The sequence below is a fragment of the Phyllostomus hastatus genome, unplaced genomic scaffold, assembly GCF_019186645.2.
Source record: "Phyllostomus hastatus isolate PE091 unplaced genomic scaffold, TTU_PhHast_1.1 phas_contig_2, whole genome shotgun sequence".
Taxonomy (NCBI): Eukaryota; Metazoa; Chordata; class Mammalia; order Chiroptera; family Phyllostomidae; genus Phyllostomus; species Phyllostomus hastatus.
In genome coordinates, this window is record NW_025333718.1 from 2460778 (window position 1) to 2477535 (window position 16758).

At 38.4% G+C, this 16758-nt stretch overlaps 1 protein-coding gene across 2 annotated transcripts in view; it reads left to right on the forward strand.

Moving 5' to 3' along the window:
• Positions 1-16758, forward strand: part of LIMS1 (LIM zinc finger domain containing 1) — a 183964-nt gene that overhangs the window by 79647 nt on the left and 87559 nt on the right. The window lies entirely within an intron of this gene.

A 16758-nucleotide genomic window follows, 5' to 3' on the forward strand; every position in this document is an offset into this window, starting at 1 on the left:
GGTCACCAGACTGTATGCCTTAACAGTCAGGGTTTGGTGCCACCTTTAGGTATGACATGTATCCTGGGTTTGCTCCCTGGAGTTTAGCAGCACAGGGGTTTTTCAGCAGTACCTGGTAAGGGCCCCTTTGGCAAGACTGAAAGGAGTTTTTTGGAGATGTCTTTTCCAGTAAACAAAGTGTGGTGTTTGGAATTTTAATCTCTTTGAAGCACACTGAGAAAAGATTGCTCTACCAAAGCATGGTTATTTTCAATAAAAGTAATCAGGCCTTACATATTGAAGTATGCTTTCCTTTATCAACTGTAGATTGAAAGGAGCAAGAACTGTATGCATAGAGCATCCTGTAATTATCTCAAAAGGTGAGAGTTTATGAGCTCCAAAGGGATTGCATCTGAGATTCAAGAGGACCAACAGCTGTGCTTTTGCCAAGGTATTTGAGGGTCCCTACAAATAGTGCCATTAGTATGTTCAAGCAAACCTGAGGATTACTCAAGTAAGAGCAGTGAAATTGTTGTGAAACTGGCCAAACAACACAAACTTGTTGAACCACTTGACTAGTGAAATGGGTTCCCCAGTCACAGTGGAGTTCAAGATGAGTCCCCCAGGTAGGAATATTCTCTAACAGGACTTGAGCCACAGAAGAGGCAGTAGTTCATCTACAAGGGAAAGCTTCAGTCCCAGTGAGAAAACATATAAATCACGACTAAAATATACTTATATCCATGAAATAGGGGAAGCTGTATAAAATCTACAGGCCAAATGTCATATGGTCCATTAAGCAATTTAAAATATCCAGGGGCAGTGCACACAGGCTTCCCTCAGTTGTCCTTTGGACGGGTGGTAAAATGGACAGGTGGGACAAGTAACAGTGCTTTTTGTTGACTTATTAGTATTTTCCTACCAATATTGATTATAAATACTATTATTTTGACAGCAGACCACTAGTTTAATGCATGTACAGTAATAGTTAGAAGTGAAAATTTTAGAACTGGGTTGTTATTTGCTCTTAGCCAGAGCTTTTTCTTTTTACCAAACCAAAAATTGTTGGATTTCTTTCTTTCTAAAAATATATTCAAGGGTCTTTTAAATCTTTTTATTTTTCAATTATACTTGACGTACAATATTATATTAGTTTCAGATGTACAACATAGTGATTAGACAATTACATGTCATACAGAGTAATCATCCCAGTAAGTCATCAATCAACCCATATGACACCAAGCGTAGTTCCTACAATGTCATTCATTGTATTTCCAAAGCTGTACTCTACATTCCCATGACTTAATTAAATTAACCAATTGATTAATTTGATTGTTCAAGTACAGTTGTCTCCATTTTCCCCTCACCATGCCTCCCAACCCCCCACCCATCCCCACCTCCAACCCTTGACCCTACCGCCCTTTGGCTTTGTCCATGTGTCCTTTATACATGTTCCTTGATGATCATTACTCTTTTTTCCGTTATCCCTCTTCCCCTTCTCCCCTCTGGTTACTGTAATTCAGTATCTCTGGTTATATTTTGCTTGCTTGTTCATTTGTTGATTAGATTCCACTTAGAGGTGAGATCATATGGTATTTATCTTTTACCAGCTGACTTATTTCACTTAGCATAGTGCTCTCCAGATCAATGCATGCTGTCTGAAAGGGTAGGAGCTCCTCCTTAAATATACCACAGTTTTTTGATTCACTCATGTAATGATGGGCACTTAGGTTGTTTCTGATACTTGGCTGTTATAAATTGTGCTGCTATGAACATTGGGGTGCGTAGGTTCTTCTGGATTGGTGTTTCAGGATTCTTAGAGTATAATTCCAGCAATGGAATTGCTGGGTCGAAAAGCAGTTCCATTTTTAGTTTTCTGAGGAAATTCCATACTGTTTTCCACAGTGGCTGCACCAGTCTGCATTCCCACCAATAGGGCACTAGTGTTCTCTTCTCTCCACAACCTCTCCAACACTTGTTGTTTGTTGATTTGGTTATGATGGCCATGCTCACCAGTGTGAAGTGGTATCTCATTGTGGTTTTAATTTGCATCTCTCTGATGGCTAGTGATGCTAGTCTTTCCTATGTCTCTGGGCCCTTTGTATGTTCTCCTTGGAGAAGTGCCTGTTCAAGTCCTTTGCCCATTTTGTAATTGGGTTGTTTGTCTTCCTGGGGTGGAATCCTGTGAGATCTTTATGTATTTTGGAGATGAAATCCTTGTCCAAGGTATCATTTGTAAATATATATTCCCATATGGTTGGTTCCCTTTTCATTTTGCTGATGTTTTCTTTAGCTGTACAGAAGCTTTTTATTTTGATGAGATCCCGTTTGTTTATTCTTTCCTTTATATCCCTTGCTCTAGGGGATATATTGGTGAAAATATTGCTGCATGGAATATCTGAGATTTTCCTGCCTATGTTCTCCTGAAGGACTTTTATGGTGTTGCTGTCAGGATGGGCAGGGTAGGACAAGTGGGAATCTAGTTACAATTAGCATTTTGGACTACAAATATGGCCACCATTTGGACTACAAGTAATATGGCAACTGAACTCTGACCCAGAAGAGGTGACTGATGTCAGACCAGGAGCCACCAATGCTAAGTTGCTTCTTTGTTCACCAAGAACCAATCCTTGGCTCCCGCGCGAAGTCCAGCCATATAAAACTCCCAGCCTTTCCCTTCTCCTGTGCTGTCTTTTCTTAACCCCTTCTCCGGCCAGGGAAAACGTCGCCCGGGAGCACAAACTTCCAAAATAAAGCTCATCTGCCTGTTTCCATGGCTAATTGGCTGTTTATTTCCTCGGCGGGGTCTAAGAAAACCTTACAGTTGCGACTCATATTTAAATCCTTTATCCATCTTGAGTTTATTTTTGTGTGTGGTATAAGTTGGTGGTTGAGTTTCATTTTTTTGCATGTAGCTGTCCAGATCTCTCAATACCCTTTATTGAAGAGGCTATGTTTATTCCATTTTATGCTTCTTCCCCCTTTGCCCATGACTAATTTTATAACTGGCAATTTTTACATCTTAATCCCTTCCCATTCCTCACCCGTCAACCCCCAAATCTGCTCCCATATGGAAAACATCAATATTTTCTCCTATATCTATTGACTTTGTTTCTGTTGTATTTGCGGTTTTTTGTTATTTTATTTTTATTTTTAGAGTCTACTTGTAAATGAAATTATATGGCATTTGTTTTTCTCTCTCTGACTTATTTCACTGAGCCTAAAATACCCTCTGGGTCCATCCATGTTGTCCCAAATGGCAAGATTTTATTCTTCACAGCTAAGTAATAATTCATTGTATATAGGCACCACTTGTTTATCCATTTATTTATTTGTGTGCTTTGATTCTATATCATGGCTATTGTAAAAAATGCTAGAGTGAACATAGGAATGCATGTCTCCCTTTGAATTCATGTTGGATTTCTTCAGATAAATACCCAGAAGTGGAATATATGAGATGTAAGGTATTTCTCTTTTTAATTTTTTATAAACTGCCATACTGTTTTTCATAGTGGCTGTACCAGTTTACAGTCACACCAGCAGTGCAGGAGGATTTTCTTCTCCACATCCTTACCAACACTTGTTTGTTGATTTATTGATGCTAGTCATTCTGATAGGCAGGCTGTGATATCTCATTGTGGTTTTTATTTACATTTGTCTTGTGATTAGTGACATTGAGGATCTTTTTACGTGTCTATTGGCCCACTCCTCATTTTTAAATGTTTATTCAGGCCCACTACCCATTTTTTCCTTGGGTTAGGGTTTGTTTCTTTTGAGGGGTATAATTTGTATGAGTTCCTTATATTTTGGATATTAACTCCTCATCGGATATATCATTGGCATATATTTTCTTCCATCCAGTAGGTTGTCTTTTTGTTTGGGTAATGGTTTCCTTCACTGTTCAAAAACTTTTTAATGTGCTATAGTCCCATTTGTTTCTGGTTTTCTAGATTTCCTTGCCCAAGGAGAAATATCTACAGGATATTACTAAGAGCATTGTCAAAGAGTTTACTGCCTGTGTTTTCCTTTAGTACTTTTATGGGTTTGGCTCTTACATTTAAATCTTTAATCCATTTTGAGTTTATTTTTTATGTATTGTGTAAGAAAGTGATCCAGTTTCAGTCTTTAGCATGTGTCTGTCCAGTTTTCCAAACACCATTTACTGAAGAGACATTGTCTTTTCCCATTGTATATTCCTGCCTTCTTGTCATAAATTTATTGACCATATCAGTGTGGGTTTATTCTAGGCTTTCTATTCTGTTCCATTGATCTGTGTATCTGTTTTTATGCCAGTTCCATGCTGTTTTGATGAGCATAGCCTTGCATTATAGTTTAATATCTGATAATGTGATGCCTCCAGCTTCATTTTTTTTTTATCAAGATTGCTTTGGCTCTTTGGGGCCTTTAGTGATTCCACATAAATTTGGGGATTATTTGTCTAATTATGTGAAAAATTCCATTGGTATTTTGATTTTAATTACATTGAATCTGTGTATTCCTTTGGGTAGTATGCTCATTTTAATAATGCTAATTCTTCTCATTTGTGAGCATAGTACATTTTTTCCATTTATTTGTATGTTTTCCAGTTTCTTTTTTCAATTTTCCCAGCACAGGTCTTTTACTTTTTTGATTAAATTTATTCCTGTGGGGTTTTTTTTCATGCATTATAAATTGGATTGTTTCCTTAATTCTTTTTATGATAGTTCATTATCACTGTGTAAAACTCGTAACAGTTTCTAAGTATTTTGTAGCTGCTACTTTACTACATTCATGTTATCAGTTCTTAGAGGTTTTTTTAGTGGAGTCTTTGGGGTTCTCTATGTATAGTATCATATCATCTGCAAATAATGACAGTGTTACTTCCTTTCTAATTCAGATGCCATTTATTTGTTTACTTACTTATTTTGTCTGACTTTAGCTAGAGCAACCAATACTATGTTGAATAAAAGTGGTGAAAGTGGACGTGTTTGTTTTATTTCTGAACTTAAGGAAAATGCCATAGCTTTTCATTTTTGAGTATGATGTTAGCTGTGTGTTTGTTGTATATGGCCTTTATTATGTTGAGGTGCATTCCCTCTGTCCTCACTGACTGTTTTATTATAAATGGATGTTGGATTTTGTCAAACGCTTTCTGTGTGTCTATTGACATGACTATATGATTTTTATTCTTCATTTTGCTTATGTGGTATATCACATTCATTGATTTGTAGATATTGAACCAGCCTTGCATCCTGGGAATAAATTCCACTTGTTCATGATGTGTGATCTTCTAAATTCATTGACGAAATTGGTTTGTTATATTTTGTTGAGGATTTTTGCATCTATGTTCATCTGGATTATTGGTTTACAATTTTTTTGGTAGTGTCTGTCTGATTTTGGTATCAGGGTAATGCTGGCCTTGTAAAATGTGCTTTGGAGCCATTCCTTCTTTTCAAATTTTTGGAATAGTTTTTGAGGGGTAGGTATTAATTATATGTTTGAACCAGATGGCTTCACAGGCTTTTGGTTGTTGTGAGTTTTTTGATTACTGATTTGATTTTGTTAATAGTTATCAGTTTGTTCAGATTTTCTGTTTCTTCTTAATTTAGCCTTGAAAAATTGTATGTTTCTATAAATTGATGCATTTCTTCCAGGTTGTGCAATTTGTTGGCATATAATTTTTCATAGCATCTTTTTTTTAAAGATTTTATTTATTTATTTTTAGAGAGGGAAGGGAAGGAGAAAGAGAGAGAGAGAGAAACATCAATGTGCGGTTGCTGGGGGCTGTGGCCTGCAATCTAAGCATGTGCCCTGACTGGGAATCGAACCTGCGATGCCTGGTTCGCAGCCCGTGCTCAATCCACTGAGCTACGCCAGCCAGGGCAGTATCTTCTTAATGTTTGTATTTCTGTGGAGTTTGCTGTCACTCTTCTTTCTTTCTGAGTTTATTTATTTAGGCCGTCTGTCTGTTTTGTTTTTTCTTGCTGAGTCTGGTTGAAGGTTCATCACTTTTCTTATATTTCAAAGGATAAGCTCTGGTTTCATGATCTTTTCTATTGCTTAATTAGATTCTATTTCATTTCTTCCCACTGTAATCTTTATTATTTCCTTCCTCCTAATAATTTTGCATTTTTTGTTTTCTTTTTATAGTTTCTTTAGTTATAAGGCTAGATTGTTTACTTCGAGATTTATTTCTTTATTTTTTTTTTTGAGGTTGGCCTATATTACTATGAATTTCCCTCTTAGAACTGATTTGGCTATGTTCTATAGAGTAGGGGTCATTGTGTTTCCATTTTTATTTGTTTCATTTGATTATTTTTCTTGATTTCATTGTTAACCCATTTATTGTTTAGTAGCATGTTATTTAGCCTCCAAGTATTTGTGAGTTTTTCATTTTTCTTGTACTAAATTTTTAATTTCATACCACTGTGATTGAAGAAGATGCTTGATATGAGAGCAGTCTTGTAAAATTTATTGACACTTGTTTTGTGACCTAACATAATGTCTATCCTGCAAAATGTCCATGTGCACTTTGAAATATGTATATTCTGCTGCCATTGGGTAAAATGTCCTAAAAACATAAATTAAGTTCATCTGGTCTAATTTGTCATTTAAAGCCACTGTATCCTTGTGACTTTCTATCACTATTATCAACATCACTATTGTCAGTCTTGGGGCCACTAGCAAGAAGTATGGGTCACACCAAGACCAGCCACTACTCGTTTGGGGTTTGTGGACTTTTCAGAGATTTTAGGAAAGGCCACAGCACAATTCGAGGAAGACCACTTGTGTGGAAAAACCACCAAAAGAGGTTTGGTCCTGGTGCAGGTTGAGTAGGTTGGGATGTTAGGCATTCTCCAGGGCAAGCAAACAGTGGTAGCCAAATTAAGGGAGAGCTCATATTTGGTGCTCACCTGTGCCTGCTGACAGGGTACAAAAAGGACTCAATAAGGGAAAAATAGCGTCTGTCACCACTCATATCCATAAAAAGAGCTGCCCTGACCCCTGCTTCTCCAGTTTTTGCACTGAAGCTAGTCAGTTCAGCTGCTTCCTGTATGTCCCTCATGCTTTTCAAGCTTCTTCCCCAGAGCTGGAGTTCATATTAAGTATATTTTTGAGCAATTGAATCTATTCACAGTCCTTTAAGACCGGCAGCACGTGGGTCTCCAGAAGCCCTCCATCACACTCAGCCAAAATCCCTTTTGGTTTTCATAGCCTTCTCTTTCTGGCAGTGGAACCCTAGCCTGAGATGCCTGATGTGGGCCTGGGACTACTTGCTTTTTACAGGGGGACCTTCGCAGCTGAGATATTCCTCCTGTTTGTTATCCACCACAGTGTGTATGTGGGACCTGCCTATTCTGTAACTCTGCTCCTCCTACAAGTCTTGCTGTGGCTTCTTTATATTCAGCTGGTCTTCAAGTGGCTTTTGATAATGATTCTTCTGTGATTTTAGTTGTAATTTTGATGTGGTTTTAGGAGGAGAAGAGCACGGCATTTACTGACTCCCAACATCTTTACTGGGTGTTCCAATCTTGTTTTTCCTTTTCTGAAGCCAACTGTTGGGCTTCTCTAGCCAGGTTTTGTTAAGTTATCAGCTGGGAAAATATCTCTTTGGAACATTGCTGGTTCCTTTATGGGCAGCATTCCTTGTCGAAACATCAGCAAGTTGATTTCCTTTGGCTACTAGAGTATTCAGTTTAGATCCTCTGGGATCTTAGTAATAGCTAAAGCAACAGGCAAAAGTTTATAGTGTCCAGTAATTCTTGAACATACAGGCCATTTCTAACTTTATTTACACTGGATGTCAGGAAGCTATATTGTTTCCATAATATTTCAAAATCATGAACTATGAAGGCATTATCTACTGTCAGTATAAATGTTGGCAGTTTGGCATTGACCTAAATACCAGCTAAAGTGAGGGCATATAATTCAGCCTGTTGAACTATAGTTGCCAGAGGTAAAGATTCTCCCTCAATGACTTTAAATGAAGCTGCAACAGCATATGTAGCACAGTACTTACTATTTTCACCCGAAATATGAACCATCTGTAAACCATGGGAAGTCAGCCCTACCCAGAGGAGTTTCCTGCAGGTCATCATCATCAGATGATCCATCATTGTTAAGCAATTTTGAGGAGCTTAGAAAATTCTTTATGGCTCTCGATCCAACTTAAATTTAGGAACATATGAAACTCTGGGCCTGTTAGGATCCTCAGAGGGCTTAACTTTAAAGGGACAAGTTCTGATAGATTCAGAGCCAGAGGAAGTGAGAAGGTTCAGAGGAGGAAGGAATAAGAGAGGTTCGGAGGATAATAATGGAGGTAAAGCCAGAGGCAAAGAAGCCAAGAGTAGAAGGCAAAATGGTTTTGGAGATGGAGCTTGAGACAAAGGAGTGGAGGGAGAAGGAAAAGTGACACTGGAAGTGAGGAACTCAAGGCTTCAAAAGCCCTCTTCTTTTTTTTTAAAAGGTTGGTAGCCTCAGTTAATCCTAAAACTGTATTCTGCAAAGAGGCAGTTCACATTCCTTGTAATATTTGAAAGCCTCATAATGTCACTCCAGGTTGGCATTCCTCTCAAGTTTTCTAGTTTCAGAGCTATGATTGTACAATTTGGTTTTAAGAAATTTGTTTGGGGATCTCAATAGTTCCTCATAATGGCCATTGATGTTCTAAGTGACTTTGGTCAGGTAAGTCTGTTCAGTTTAAAATGTACATGAAGAGGGACTACAGTTTTTAAACATTAATCTGACCAAGGTCCCTTTAGGATGGACATCCTGACAATATTTAGATAACTGAGATCCCATTTTTCCGAGGCTCTTCAAGGGCCCAAGTGGCCTAAACTACTGAAACAGCTTAAGTATCTTGAATAGCATAAGCAGCTTGCAGGTTTAATACCAGCCAGTTCCATTTAGAGTATTCTGATCCAGAAGGAGTTAGGTTGACGGCCAAACTGGAAGAGATTCAGAGAAGCAGCTGGGTCCCAAGGGAGTCAGGCCATACTTGAAACAGCATAATGCTAGTAGATTTTATGGTTAATGGTAGTATCCCCCACTAGACTGAGAGCTTCCTGAGGAAACTGGGTCTCTAGTACTTAGAGTAGAGCTTTCCACGTTTTAGAAGCATACCAAATGTGTGATTGGAGAGAATAAGAAGGTGCACAGTACCTTCTTCTGTACCCTGTTGTAGTCTTGCCCATTAGTGCTATTGTTACATTGTTGTATCTGGCCCCTTCTCCTTTCTTATGACAGCCTCAACTGGACCCTCATTTTACACTTGGGCATGGATAGATCTACTGCACATGACCTTGACTTTTTTATACCAACTCAAAAGCATTGATCTTGGCTTGGAAAGTACTCATCATCCCCTGACACATCTCTATCAGTCATATCACACTGAGGTTTCCTTCATTTGGAGTACCCTCTACTTTTCTGTCCCCTCTCTCTACCCAGATCCTTCCCCAAATCCAACGCTCTGTAAGAGGTGCATCAATATTTGATTGTATATACTGAGGTTTTGTGAGGTATCCTTCCATCCTCATTAGATTGCAAATCCCTTAGAAGATGAACTAATATATCTTCATTTAATTTTTGTTCTCTTCATTATATTACACACTTTAATTTTTATTTCATTATTATAGAACTATATTTGTCCTTTGCAGGAAAATTAGAAATAATATATAATTCAAAAGAGGAAATAATTTTTAATCATTTTACATGCAAACCACCAGAGACATTTTGTATTTACTCTTCCAGACTCTGGTATTTTCCTATAAAATGAAATCATATAGTGCAAAGTTCTCCAGTCTTTTGTTTACTCAACAGTATATCATGAATTCCTTCTCATGTCAAGTAGGTATCTACCTGATTGTTTTCATTTACCATTGATCACTCTAGAATAGTAAAACTGAACAGAAAATATTAATATCCTTATTAAAATAATATCTTCAGAGGTTTAAAATTTTAAATCTTATTTTTATTATTGAATTGAATCTGAGTTAAGCAGAAAAGAATAGTAAATGAAGAGATAATACTGACGATAGAAATGAAGCAACAACTTTTTTAATGTTGTTTCCTTTAAGATTAGACTTTACACAGAATCTAGGGAATATTTTTAGAATTTGGTAAAAATAGTGTTTTTTTTAGTGTTTGTTTGTTTGTTTGTTTTAGAGAGAGGCAAAGGGAAGGAGAAAAACAGCCACGTGGGAGAGGAAAATCGACTGGTTGCCCTTTTTATGCACCCCAACCAGGGACCAAACCTGCAAACTAAGCATGTGCCCTGACCGGGAATCGAACCGGTGACCTTTTGGCTTATGGGACAACACCCAACCAACTGAGCCACACTGGTCAGGGCAAGGTGAAAATAGTTTTGAAGTGAAAGTTCTAACAATAGTAATGAAATCTGTATTGGGGTGGGGCATGTATTGTGGTTTACTGTTTGTAACACACCTCCTGAATTCCAGTTCAGGGAGAACTGTGTTTGCTCTTCCAAGTCCTTAGCAGTTTAGAATTGCAGGCTTATGACTCTGCCTACCTTGAAATGTAAAAATAACTGTTTTTTTCCTCCTCTTACACACAAGTGCTTCACCTATTGAATTTTTTTTTTAAATAAGGGTTTAGTTTAGAAATATGCTCAGCAGATATAGGTGGACAGGTAGAATGAATAGAAACAACATTTACAGTAATGCTATACAAAAAAGTTGTGTCAGTACATGTTTTAAGTCAAATTATGTGGAAAACTATTTTCAGAAAAGTTCTGTTTTGTGAAAACATTACTAGAATTCCTCTTTAACACAAGTTTCTTTAGATAATTAAAAATTATTCTATACAAAAATTTAATTTTATATGCAGTTTTCCAAAATATTGACTACATCAAATGGCGTATGCTACAGTTTACTCATATGGAGGAAACGTGCAATTCTCTTGCAAACATTTATTTTCTTGTTCCTTCCCTATTCAGTGCTCTGTTGAGGATTCATGGTTCTCTTTGCAGGAGGTATGTGTTGGGGCTGGGATGATCAGTATGCCTTTTCGTGTATTTTGTATTTGTAGATCTTACCATTGCAGCACCTCTTTGACAAACGAATATTAACAGGACAGTAACAATCAAGAAAAGTTCATAGACTGCCCACTGTCTTTCTCCTCTGTTTCTATTTCTACACTCTAAGGGCCTGGCTTATGTTAGGCCTTCCAGAAAAACCTATTGAATAGCTGAATGTATAAATCCTGATCTTGTGTTCCAACTTTATTTGGGAATGAGGTTTCTTTTTTTTTTTAAACTGTTTTTTTCATTTACATTTGATAAATATTGCATTAGTTTCACATGTACAATCCAGACATTTATATAACTTACATGAAGCGATTATTATGATGTCTAGTACCCACCTGGAACCATTCATAGTTATTACAATATTATTAACTGTATTCCCTATCCTGTACTTTATATGCCCATGACTGTTCTGTAACCACCAATTTGTACTTCTTAATCCCTTCCATTTTTCACCCATCCCACCAACCCTTCTCCCATCTGGCAACCATCAAAATGTTCTCTGTATCTGTGAGTCCTTTCTCTTTTGCTTGTTTATTTATTTTGTTTTTTAGATTCCACATAAAAGCGAAATCATACGGCATTTGTCTTTCTCTGTCTGACTTACTTCATTCAGCATAGTACCCTCTAGGTCCATCCATGTTGTTGCAGATGTCAATATTTCAATTTTTAATGGTGATTCGTATTCCATTGTATATATGCACCACTTCTCTATCCATTCATCTGTTGATGGACACTTAGATTGTTTCCATATCTTGACTATTGCAAATAATGCTGCAGGGGACGTGTATGTCTTTTTGATTTAGTGTTTGGGGTTTCTTTGGATAAATACCCAGAAGTAGATTAGCAGGGCCCTTCCTTGTTTCTCCCCCCACCCCTTTATGGTGGCATTTTATTTATTTTTAAATACATTTTATTGATTATACTATTACAGTTGTCCCCTCTTCATTCTCCTCCACCCTACACACCCCCTCCCACCCACATTCCCCCCCTTTAGTTCATGTCCATGGGTCATACATATAAGTTCTTTGGCTTCTACATTTTCCATACTATTCTTACCCTCCTCCTGTCTATTTCCTACCTATTCTCTATGCTACTTATTCTCTGTACATTTTCTCCCTCACTCCCCTGTTGCTAACCCTCCATGTGATCTCCATTTCTGTGGTTCTGTTCCTGTTCTAGTCGTTTGCTTAGTTTGCTTTTGTTTTTGTTTTAGGTGTGGTTAATAATTGTGAGTTTTCTATCTTTTTACTATTCATATTTTTGATCCTCTTCTTTTTCTTAGATAAGTCCCTTTAACATTTCATATAATACGGGCTTGGTGATGATGAACTCCTTTAATTTGACCTTATCTGAGAAGCACTTTATCTGCCCTTCCATTCTAAGGGAAAGCTTTGCTGGATAGAGCAATCTTGGATGGAGGTCCTTGCCTTTCATGACTTGGAATACTTCTTTCCAGCCCCTTCTTGCCTATAAGGTCTCTTTTGAGAAGTCAGGTGACAGTCTGATGGAAATTCCTTTGTAGGTAACTGCCTCCTTTTCTCTTGCTGCTTCCAGGATTCTTTCTTTATCTTTAATCTTGGGTAATGTAATGATGATGTGCCTTGGTGTGTTCCTCCTTGGGTCCAACTTCTCTGGGACTCTCTGAGCTTCCTAGACTTCCTGGAAGTCTATTTCCTTTGCCAGATTGGGGAAGTTCTCCTTTATTATTTGTTCAAATAACTTTTCCACTTGTTGCTCTTCTTCTTCCCCTTCTAGTACCCCTATAAGTTGGATGTTGGAACATTTAAAGATGTCCTGGAGGTTCCTAAGCCTCTCCTCATGTTTTTGGATACCTGTTTCTTCATTCTTTTCTGATTGAATGTTTTTTTCTTCCTTCTGGTCCACATCATTGATTTGAGTCCCAGTTTCCTTCGCATCGCTATTGGTTCCCTGTATATTTTCCTTTATTTCACTTATTGTAGCCTTCATTTTTTCATCTAATTTGCAACCAAATTCAACCAATTCTGTGAGCATCCTGATCACCAGTGCCTTGAACTATGCCTCTGATAGGTTGGCTGTCTCTTCATCACTTAGTTGTATTTTTTCTGTGACTTTGATCCGTTCTTCGGTGTGGGCCTTTTTTTGGGGGAGGGGGTCTTGATGTGCCTGTTACATAGTAAGGGGCGGAGCTTTTGGTGTTCACCTGGACGGGTCAACCCAGTTGCTGGGTTGTGGTGCTATATGTGGGGGAGGGATCTGAGAGGGAACAGTGGCGCTTGCTTCACTCTCTGCTGGATTTCAGTCTCTTCTCCTGTTTCCCCGGAGCAAGCTGGGCCCTTCTGGTGCTGATTTCCATGTGGGTGGGCTTGTGTACATTCTAGGACCCTGTGGGTCTCTCCAACAAACTCTCCTGGGAGGCAGGGAGTCTCTCTGGGCACCTCAACCCCCACAGGTGTTTTCAATCAGTGTTTTGAGGCTTTATTTCCCTACACTGGGACCCTGGGTCTCAAGGTCTGTCTCGCTCCCCAGTTTCCCAGTGTGGGACTGGTCCCAATGAGGGACCACCCAGTAAGCCAGCCACCTAGTGTGCAGTGCTACGCCACACCCCTCCACAATCTGTTGCTTTCCTGGGTCTACTCACTGCCACTCTGTGCCTTGGGTCTGCCAGCCACTGCTTGCGCACCCAGGGCCCACTCGCTGCTGTTTCCCATGCCCAGGGTCCATTAGCTGCTGCCTTGTGTTCCCAGGGTCTGCCAGCCACTGCTTTTTTTGCTAACCCCTCTCTGCCCATCCGCCCAACTCCACCCCTCCTGCCGCTCTGGATGAATGTGTCTATTTTAACTCCATGGTCATGGGACTTCAGTACAGTTGAATTTTCTGTCAGTTCTGGTTGGGGTTTTTTTTGTTTGTTTCTGAATTTTTGTTGTCCTTGTTTTGGTTGCATAAGGAGGCACAGTGTGTCTACCTTCTCCATCTTGCCGGAAGTTCCTTGCTTGTTTCTTGTTATAGCCTTTGTTTTAAAGTCTATTTTCTGTGGTATAAGTACTGCTATCTCAGCCTTTTTGTTTATTTCCATTTCCAGGAAATGTCATTTTTCATCCCTGTACTTTCTCAGTCTATGTCTTTTGATCTGAAGTGAGTCTCATAGATAACATAGGTTAGGGTCTTGTTTTATGATCCATTCAGTCACTGTATGTCTTTTGATTGGAGCATTTAATCCATTTGCATTTAAAGTAATTGTTGATAGATATGTATTTATTGCCATTTTATTATTTGTATTTTTAATCTTTTTTCCTCCTTAAAGAAGACTCTAACATTTATTGTAATACTGGTTGGTGGTAATGAACTCCTTTAGCTTCTTCTTGTCTGGGAAGCTCTTTATCTGTTCTTCAATTCTAAATTGATAGCTTTCTGGGTAATCTTGGTTGTTGGTCCTTGCTTTTCATTACCTTGAATATTTTGTGCCAATCCCTTCTGGTCTGCTAAGTGTCTGTTGAGAAATCAGCTAACCATCTTATGGGAGCCCTTTTGTAGGAAACTGTCTTTCTCTTTCTGCTTTTAAGGTTCTCTTTGTCTTTTAACCTTTTGCATTTTAATTATGATGTGTCTTGCTGTGGGCCTCTTTGAGTCCATCTTGTTTGGGATTCTCTACTTTTCCTTGGCTTGTATGTCTATTTCCTTCATCATGCTAAGTAAGTTTTCTGTCATTATTTTTTCAAATAGGTTTTCAGTTTCTTATTCTCTCTCTTTTCCATTTGGCATACCCACGACGCAAATGTTGGTACACTTGAAGCTGCCCCAGAGACTCCTTACACTATCCTTATTTTTTTTTTAATTTTTTCTGATCTCATTGGGTGTTTTCTGCTACCTTGTTTTCCAAATTGCTAATTCGATTCTCTGCTTCATCACATCTACAGTTGATTCCCTGTAATGTAGTCTTTGTTTCAATTACTGTTTCCTTCATTTCTGACTGGTTCTTTTTTATGGTGTTTCTGTCCTTTTTTTATGCTGTCGAAGTTCTGAGTTCCCTATAACCATTGTTTTGAACTCTTTATCTGGTTGTTCACTTGCCTCTATTTTATTTATTTCTTTTTCTGGATATTTCTTCTGTTCTTTCATTTGGGACATGTTTCTTAGTCTCCTAATTTTGACTGCCTCCCTGTATTTCTTTCTATATTATTAGGCAAAGCTGCTACATCTCCCAGTCTTGGTAGAGTGGGCTTGTGTAGTAGGTATTCTATAAGGCCCAGTGGCACAAACTCCTTAGTCATCTGAGGGTGAGGTGCTGTGTGCACCCTACAGTTATAGTTAAGCCTTGATTTCTGTTGGCACATCATGTGAGGGAATTGACTCAACACCGATTGGCTGTGAAGATCAGCTGTGACTTTCGTTATGCATATCTCTCATGGAGATGGTTGGTGGGTGGTGTTCTGGAGTGTTCTAAAGCTGGTCACCAGATGTACTGCTTCTGGCACCTCCTGGGGTAGCACACTAAGGTCAGCCACCACCTTTTCCCTGATTGGGGGCACCCATCATGAGCTACAAAATGATTTGCAGATGGCTGCTACTTGTGTTGGTCTTGGAAGTGCCCAATCTGCTAACCAAGTTAACTGCCACTAGTGCTGGACCACTAGCAAGAGATAGGGGGCATACTGAGTCCGGATGCTGATTGTTTGGAGTTTGTGAACCATTGAGCAATTTTAGGAAAGTCCCAGGAATGGAATTTCTGACAGCTCTTAAGGAGTGAAGTATGATAGTGAAGTCAGGGAGTCTAGACTGTTAAAATTATCTGATTCAGCCGCTCCTGTTTACAAATGGAAAAACTGAGGACTTCCATAGTTAAGTGACTTCCTATGTGCTTATATGCCAACCACAGCAAGTAATTTGCCAAATGTGGAACTATCACCTGAATGTCTTCTGGTTTTGCTCTTGGACCCTCACTCCAACTTACCTTGTACCCTTTTTCAGCTCCTCAAAAATGTTGGATGGCATAGGTTACTTGAAAAGTCTTCTAATTTTTTTGGAAATATGCCATATTGTGACAGTGGCTTTAAGAATGTTTTTAATTGTCTAACAAAAGACTATAGATGACCCCATGGTGCTGGTTTTGATAGAGACTCATGTGTTTCTGACTCAGAATGATGTAAGTCAAGTTTTCACATGTTGTTAATGATAGCTGAACCCATCCACTTAAGAATTGCAGAAAGGCTATTAAGGAAGATGATTCACAGGGGCTTGTAGGCAATTGCAGTATCATCTACTTATGAATGAGATCATATTTTTGGTGATTTTTTTTCTGACTTTGGGCTGTTTTTCTAGATGGTCAGTTCTGCTTTCTCATACTCTTTGCTCTGGTTAATTTGAACTTGGACCTACTTACAATAAGCTGTCATAGTCTGAATTTTTCTGAGGCAGGTCTGTTTTCAACACTAGGGCCTTTCTCTATACTGAGTGTTCATGACATTCATAAGAAGTCACATTATAGAATGATGGTATGGCTGGAAAGTAAATGTTAAGGAGATGAATGTATTGGAAATGTTGAGGAAGGATATTCTTTATTACAGCAAGTTTGCTTTCTTTTGTAAATGGTTACTCATGAGATAAATTTAAACAAACAAAAAAAAGATTTATTTCCATTAAGCTCAAAGTCAGTTTCAAAAAGAAAATTCTTCTCTTACCATATGTCACACAAGAAAATTAATGGCCTGGAAATGTACAGCTCCTGACCAGTTTATAGGCCTAGTATAAAAGGTCATGCTAACGAGGCCCAGTTAATT